Raw genomic sequence first — 8,763 nt, forward strand, 5'->3', positions numbered from 1 at the left:
TTTAAACTCAGTTTTTCACAATTCCTTACATTTAATCCTAGTAGTAATTCCCTGTTTTAGGTCAGTTAGGATAACCACAATATTTTAAGAATGTGAAATGTCAGAATATTAGAGATTTATTTCAGCTTCTATTTCTTTCATCACATTTCCAGTGGGTCAGAAGTTTACATACACTCAATTAGTGTTTGGTAGCATTGCCATTAAATTGTTTAACTTGGATCAAACGTTTCGGGTAGCCTTCCACAAGCTTTCCATAATAAGATGGGTGAATTTTGGCCCATTCCTCCTGTCACAGCTGGTGTAACTGAGTCAGGTTTGTAGGCCTCCTTGCTCGCACACACTTTTTCAGTTCTGCCCACAGATTTTCTTTCGGATTGAGGTCAGGGCTTTGTGATGGCTACTTCAATACCTTGACTTTGTTGTCTTTAAGCAATTTTGCCACAACTTTGGAAATATGCTTGGGGTCATTGTCCATTTGGAAGACCCATTAGCGACCAAGCTTTAACTTCCTGACTGATGTCTTGAGATGTTGCTTCAATATATCCACATAATTGTCGTTCCTCACGATGTCATCCATTTTGTGAAGTGCAACAGTCCCTCCTGCAGCAAAGCACCCCCACAACATGATGCTGCCACCCCCGTGCTTCACGGTTGGGATGGTGTTCTTCGGCTTACAAGCCTCCCCCTTTTTCCTCCAAACATAACCATGGTCATTATGGCCAAACAGTTCTATTTTGTGTCATCAGACAAAAGGATATTTCTCCAAATTACGATCTTTGTCCCCATGTGCAGTTGCAAACCGAAGCAGTGGCTTCTTCCTTGCTGAGCGGCCTTTCAGGTTATGTCGGTATAGGACTCGTTTTACTCTGGATATAGATACTTTTGTACCTGTTTCCTCCAGCATCTTCACAAGTTCCTTTGTTGCTGTTCTGGGATTGATTTGCGCTTTTCGCATCAAAGTACATTCATCTCTAGGAGACAGAACGCATCTCCTTCCTGAGCAGTATGACTGCTACGTGGTCCCATGGTGTTTATACTTGCGTACTATTGTTTGTACAGATGAACGTGGTACCTTCAGGCATTTGGAAATTGCTCCCAAGAATGAACCAGACTTGTGGAGGTTTTGGCTTATTTATTTTGATTTTCCCATGATGTCAAGCCCAGAGGCACTGAGTTTGAAGGTAGGCCTTGAAGTACATCCACAGGTACACCTCCAATTGACTCAAATGATGTCAATTAGCCTATCAGAAGCTTCTAAAGCCATTACATAATTTTCTGGAATTTTCTAAGCTGTTTAAAGGCACAGTCAACTTAGTGTTTGCAAACTTCTGACCCACTGGAATTGTGATACAGTGAATTATAAAATGATATGTGAAATAATCTCTGTAAACAATTGTTGGAAAAATTACTTGCGTCATGCAGAAAATAGATGTCCTAACCGACTTGCCAAAATGATAGTTTTCTAACAAGAAATTTGTGGACTGGTTGGAAAACTAGTTCTAATGACTCAAACCTAAGTGTATGCAAACTTCTGACTTCAACTGTGTGTGTATATATATATATATATATATACAGTGCATTGCATTGCGAAAGTATTCGGCCCCCTTGAACTTTGCGACCTTTTGCCACATTTCAGGCTTCAAACATAAAGATATAAAACTAAATACTTAATACTTTGTAGCGCCACCTTCTGCTGCGATTACAGCTGTAAGTCGCTTGGGGTATGTCTCTATCAGTTTTGCACATCGAGAGTGACATTTTTTCCCATTCCTCCTTGCAAAACAGCTCGAGCTCAGTGAGGTTGGATGGAGAGCATTTATGAACTGCAGTTTTCAGTTCTTTCCACAGATTCTCGATTGGATTCAGGTCTGGACTTTGACATTCTAACACCTGGATATGTTTATTTTTGAACCATTCCATTGTAGATTTTGCTTTATGTTTTGGATCATTGTCTTGTTGGAAGACAAATCTCCGTCCCAGTCTCAGGTCTTTTGCAGACTCCATCAGGTTTTCTTCCAGAATGGTCCTGTATTTGGCTCCATCCATCTTCCCATCAATTTTAACCATCTTCCCTGTCCCTGCTGAAGAAAAGCAGGCCCAAACCATGATGCTGCCACCACCATGTTTGACAGTGGGGATGGTGTGTTGCTTTTACGCCAAACATAACGTCTTGCATTGTTGCCAAAAAGTTCAATTTTGGTTTCATCTGACCAGAGCACCTTCTTCCACATGTTTGGTGTGTCTCCCAGGTGGCTTGTGGCAAACTTTAAACGACACTTTTTATGGATATCTTTAAGAAATGGCTTTCTTCTTGCTACTCTTCCATAAAGGCCAGATTTGTGCAATATACGACTGATTGTTGTCCTATGGACAGAGTCTCCCACCTCAGCTGTAGATCTCTGCAGTTCATCCAGAGTGATCATGGGCCTCTTGGCTGCATCTCTGATCAGTATTCTCCTTGTATGAGCTGAAAGTTTAGAGGGAAGGCCAGGTCTTGGTTGATTTGCAGTGGTCTGATACTCCTTCCATTTCAATATTATCGCTTGCACAGTGCTCCTTGGGATGTTTAAAGCTTGGGAAATCTTTTTGTATCCAAATCCGGCTTTAAACTTCTTCACAACAGTATCTCGGACCTGCCTGGTGTGTTCCTTGTTCTTCATGATGCTCTCTGTGCTTTTAACGGACCTCTGAGACTATCACAGTGCAGGTGCATTTATACGGAGACTTGATTACACACAGGTGGATTGTATTTATCATCATTAGTCATTTAGGTCAACATTGGATCATTCAGAGATCCTCACTGAACTTCTGGAGAGAGTTTGTTGTACTGAAAGTAAAGGGGCTGAATAATTTTGCACGGCCAATTTTTCAGTTTTTGATTTGTTAAAAAAGTTAGAAATATCCAATAAATGTCGTTCCACTTCATGATTGTGTTGTTGATTCTTCACAAAAAAATACAGTTTTATATCTTTATGTTTGAAGCCTGAAATGAGGTCGCAAAGTTCAAGGGGGCCGAATACTTTCGCAATGCACTATATATATATAATTTTTTTTGGTTGAATTTTACCCCTTTTTCTCCCCAATTTCGTAGTATCCAATAGTAGCTACTATCTTGTCTCATCGCTACAACTCCCGTACGGGCTCGGGAGAGACGAAGGTTGAAAGTCATGCGTCCTCCGATACACAACCAACCAAGCCGCTGCTTCTTTAACACAGCGCACATCCAACCGCACCAATGCGCCGGAGGAAACACCGTGCACCTGGCCACCTTGGCGTACACTGCGCCCAGCCCGCCACAGGTGTGCGATGAGACAAGGACACCCCTACCGACCAAGCCCTCCCTAACCCGGGCGACGCTAGGCCAATTGTGCGTCGCCCCACGGACCTCCCGGTCGCGGCCGGTTACGACAGAGCCCGGGCACGAACCCAGGACTCTGATGGCACAGCTGGCGCTGCAGTACAGCGCCCTTAACCACTGCGCCACCCAAGGGGGGCCCATATATATTTTTTTATTTTTTATTAATCCATGGACTCTTAGAAAAAAGTATTCCTAAAGGTTTCTTCGGCTTTCCACATAGGAAAACCCTTTTTTGGTTCCAGCTAGAACTCTTTTGGGTTCCATTTAGAACCTTCTGTGGAAAGGGTTCTACCTGGAACCAAATATGGTTCTTCAAAGGGTTATTCTATGGGGATAGCCGAAGAAACCTTTCAGGTTATAGATAGCACCTTTTTTTTTAAAGTGTTCAGTAATATGAGATCTATATGTAAGACATTTACATATGACATTTTAGTCCTTTAGCAGCAGATGCTCTAATCCTGAGCGACTTCCACTTCTGTGGAATCCTTGCCTTGATTAGCCCATAGGCTAGGGGTTAGGCTTGTACTTGCTACACAAATCTCTGGTAAGGGTCGCAGGTGAGGGTGTACTCAACATTGCCGTTGTCCAGCCTGCAGGATTGTTTGTGCGTGCCCTGCTTGAGGTTGAAGCCACCCAGGTTGTTGTTTCCGCACAAATCAGCATCAAACACCTCCACTCTCAGAATGTGATGGGTGTCCACCACACCAAAGTCATAGGTGACATACCACCAGGTGTGGTCAGTGTGTTCCTCGTGGGTTTGGTAAGAAGTGGATCCATAACGGACTATAGCAAAGAACTCGGTTTCAATCCAAATGTCCCCCCACAGCTCACTAGCCCTGTCACGTAGAGTAGGCCAGAAGGCTATACTGGAAAACCTAACCTCTGTCAAAATAAAAAGTTGGCGGAGCCGCAAAAGTTCTTCTGTGCAAGGGTGTTTATTTACATAGTGATTCCCTGAACAAAAACAACAGTACTGCCATCAAACATATACCCTATGGGACAGCTAAAAACAATGCTACACTACCTATCCACAGCTCAATCCAAAAATGCCTCTTCATGAACTGAAAGAGAGGCTCCTTTTGTAGGGCTAGCCCCTCCCCTCAGAACAATTAACACTAAGTAATTAGGCAATTACCTATACAAACCTACATTTTCCATTTAACTAAACATACTAAAGTATATACATTGCAACGTGTTTTTGATGAAACAATATCACAATATAACATTTACAAAATTACATCACTACTGACGGTGTCTCTCAATATGGCCATTTACATTAATGAGCCATTTGGGACAGGCACTACAAAGTCAGTCCAATTCCCTTAGCTCGGGTCCTTATCCAGCATACCCGGAAGCTACAGAGATGGTGGAGAGAGAAGGAACAGAACAAACAACGTGCTCATCCACCACATCAATAAGTATAATAAATATTGCTTATATTAAAAAGTATTTAGTCAGCCACCAATTGTGCAAGTTCTCCCACTTAAAAAGATGAGAGAGGCCTGTAATTTTCATCATAGGTACACTTCAACTATGACAGACAAAATGAGGGAAAAAAATCCAGAAAATCACATTGTAGGATTTTTTTAATGAATTTATTTGGTCAATAACAAAAGTTTATCTCAATACTTTGTTATATACCCTTTGTTGGCAACGACAGAGGTTAAACGTTTTCTGTAAGTCTTCACAAGGTTTTCACACACTGTTGCTGGTCTTTTGGCCCATTCCTCCATGCAGATCTCCTCTAGAGCAGTGATGTTTTGGGGCTGTTGCTGGGCAACACGGACTTTCAACTCCCTCCAAAGATTTTCTATGGGGTTGAGATCTGGAGACTGGCTAGGCCACTCCAGGACCTTGAAATGCTTCTTACTTACTCCTTCGTTGCCCAGGCGGTGTGTTTGGGATCATTGTCATGCTGAAAGACCCAGCCACGTTTCATCTTCAATGCCCTTGCTGATGGAAGGAGGTTTTCACTCAATCTCAGGATACATGGCCCCATTCATTCTTTCCTTTACACGGATCAGTCGTCCTGGTCCCTTTGCAGAAAAACAGCCCCAAAGCATGATGTTTCCACCCCCATGCTTCACAGTAGGTATGGTGTTCTTTGGATGCAACTCAGCATTCTTTGTCCTCCAAACACGACGAGTTGAGTTTTTACCAAAAAGGTCTATTTTGGTTTCATCTGACCATATGACATTCTCCCAATCTTCTTCTGGATCATCCAAATGCTCTCTAGCAAACTTCAGACAGGCCTGGACATGTACTGGCTTAAGCAGGGGGACACGTCTGGCACTGCAGGATTTGAGTCCCTGGCGGCGTAGTGTGTTACTGATGGTAGGCTTTGTTACTTTGGTCCCAGCTCTCTGCAGGTCATTCACTAGGTCCCCCCGTGTGGTTCTGGGATTTTTGCTCACTGTTCTTGTGATCATTTTGACCCCACGGGGTGAGCTCTTGCGTGGTGGCCCAGATCGAGGGAGATTATCAGTGGTCTTGTATGTCTTCCATTTCCTAATAATTGCTCCCACAGTTGATTTCTTCAAACCAAGCTGCTTACCTATTGCAGATTCAGTCTTCCCAGCCTGGTGCAGGTCTACAATTTTATTTCTGGTGTCTTTTGACAGCTCTTTGGTCTTGGCCATAGTGGAGTTTGGAGTGTGACTGTTTGAGGTTGTGGACAGGTGTCTTTTATACTGATAACAAGTTCAAACAGGTGCCATTAATACAGGTTACGAGTGGAGGACAGAGGAGCCTCTTAAAGAAGAAGTTACAGGTCTGTGAGAGCCAGAAATCTTGCTTGTTTGTAGGTGACCAAATACTTATTTTCCACCATAATTTGCAAATAAATTCATAAAAAATCCTACAATGTGATTTTCTGGATTTTTTTCCCTCATTTTGTCTGTCATAGTTGAAGTGTACCAATGAGGAAAATTACATATTTTTAAGAGGGAGAACTTGCACAATTGGTGGCTGACTAAATACTTTTTTGCCCCACTGGAAGTGTGAAATGCATGCACTAAGACAGAGAAGTTAACTTGTGTGTCGACACAGATTGTTAACTTATCTGATAACGGAGCAGGGACGAGTGATGAATGTGTGCTTGCGTTAAAGTACCAAATGCTGACCGTGGCCAGTGACGGACTTATACGTCACAAGCCCACTTCATGTATACTGACAACTTGCCTCACACGATCGTCAGCAGACAGCTGGGCACCCCAGAGGTTGTAGAGACGTCATTCTCATTCAGGTACTCTTGGATAGCATTCTTTAGGCCGTGTTTGATGGTGTCTGGAAGGAGCTTATGCAGAGGGCACAGGTCGTATTTGATGACATCTGGGTGGTCCGTCAGGCTGTAGAGCTACTTGTTGAAGCCTGCTGCATCGTTCTTAGTGAAGGACACGGACCCAAGCCAGCCCGTACCACCAGCCACCTCAGTGAAGGAACCGACGAAGCCACTGGAATAGCTTGCCTGGGCGTCACGGTTTTGTAGAACATTGATGAAGTTTCCGGAGCTGTAGGAGGCCTGAAACAGGCCTACTTTCAGCCCAACACTCAGACACTCGCTCACCTGGTCAGCTGAAACAGGTTCGTATAGCTGTGACTGTCTTTACCCTGCCACCAAAGTACACACTCCAGATGTAGTGGGTTCCATAGGTGTCGATGAGATGGCGGTATTTGTCTTGGTATCTACTGAGTGGGGAGTGAGCAGCCAACATCCTTACGGAACTCAGGACTGAGAGGTGGGCTACTGGAGACACGATCACTGGAATGGAGAATATAAAAAAACAACAACGAGACAATGACCTGCTCTTGACACCAGTTCTAGCTCATGGACATTATGATTCTTGCTAAAGCAAAAAAGCATGATGAGAGGAAGAGAACATAATGTGAATAAATTACAGCTAATGGGTATTGTTATACACCTCAAGTGAAGCTGTTACCTACAGATTTACTGTGACACGTTGTGAATAATGCACTGTTGAAACACCTTTTAACCAATCATTAAATAAAAAGTAGGATGCTGAATCCTTGTAACTATAATCTATAAGACATTTTTGTAGAAATAACAGGCAGCCCTCTCCAGAAGGGAGATTTAAATGATGAATTCCTAACATGACCCCCTACAGAATGACTGACCTACAGCGGGTGCAGTGCAGCTGGTGGGTGGTGAAGGAGAATCGGTCAGTCTTGGTCCTTTCCACGGCAATGCTTTTCATCTCTGATTTGGTCCCAGCCACCTCCAAGCCACCTGAGACATTGCCTGTGTCTATGGCCAAGTCAGCCTTCACACTGCCGGCCAAACTGAGGCTGCTGGTGAGGCCGTGGTGGCAGTGATGGCAGTGTCTATGGCAGTGCCACTCCTGTGCAGACATGGGTCGCTTGCCGCCATGCAGTAGTTTACAGCACAGGATGCAGGTGCTGTTCGGCGGCGTCAGGTAGGACTTCACATCCACCACGTATGCATCCCTGCGCTGGAGTCGAACCACGTCAAAACTAGGTTGTGGCCCAGATGATGGAGCAGCGATGCACTCGTCTTTAGTGCCGTTTGTGGGATTGGAAGGGCCCAAGGTGAGACAGTAGCAGGAGACATACATAGGCGGCACCTCCAATAGACTAGACGCTAAGCTTCCCCTAAAATAAAATTAATTGAACTTGACGAAATTATATAATTAAATAATAATTACTGATTGTTGATTTGCAGCTGTCAATGAAAATGATCGAAAATAGGCCTTTCGCAATATTTCTAAATAAAATTGCTGGAAAAAACGAATGAGAGGAGACAAAAAAAAAACTCTAACCTGTCTTTATTTAGCCTATCAAAATTCTCAACTCCCAATAGGCTATTGATCAAACTCCAAGCAGGTTGTCATTTGCCGTTTACTGAAAGGCTTCTGCCTGGCCTCTACCATAAAGGCCTGATTGGTGGAGTGATGCAGATTGTTGTCCTTCTGGAAGGTTCTCCCATCTCCACAGAGGAACTCTGGAGTTCTGTCAGAGTGACCATCCAATTCTTGGTCACCTCCCTGACCAAGGCCCTTCTCCCTCGATTGCTCAGTTTGGCCGAGCAGTCAGCTCGAGGAAGAGTCTTGGTGGTTCAAAACTTCTTCCATTTAAGAATGATGGAGGCCACTGTGTTCTTGGGGACCTTTTTTTAGTACCTGTCCCCAGATCTGTGCCTTGACACAATCCTGTCTCAGAGCTCTATGGACAATTCCTGCGACCTCATGGCTTGGTTTTTGCTCTGGCATGCACTGTCAACTGTGGGACCTTATATAGACAAGATACTGTATGTGTCTTTCCAAATCATGTCCAATCACCACAGGTGGACTCCAATCAAGTTGCAGAAACATATCAAGCATGATCAATGGAAACAGGATGCACTTGAGCTCAATTTCTAGTCTCATAGC

At 43.8% G+C, this 8,763-nt stretch overlaps 1 pseudogene; it reads right to left on the reverse strand.

Moving 5' to 3' along the window:
- Positions 1-3,732: 3,732 nt before the first annotated feature.
- Positions 3,733-8,207, reverse strand: LOC149985149 (perforin-1-like; annotated as a pseudogene).
- Between the last annotated feature and the right edge of the window lie 556 nt (positions 8,208-8,763).

Source organism: Oncorhynchus mykiss, chromosome 2 (genome assembly GCF_057628025.1).
Source record: "Oncorhynchus mykiss isolate SJ-2025 chromosome 2, ASM5762802v1, whole genome shotgun sequence".
Lineage (NCBI taxonomy): Eukaryota > Metazoa > Chordata > Actinopteri > Salmoniformes > Salmonidae > Oncorhynchus > Oncorhynchus mykiss.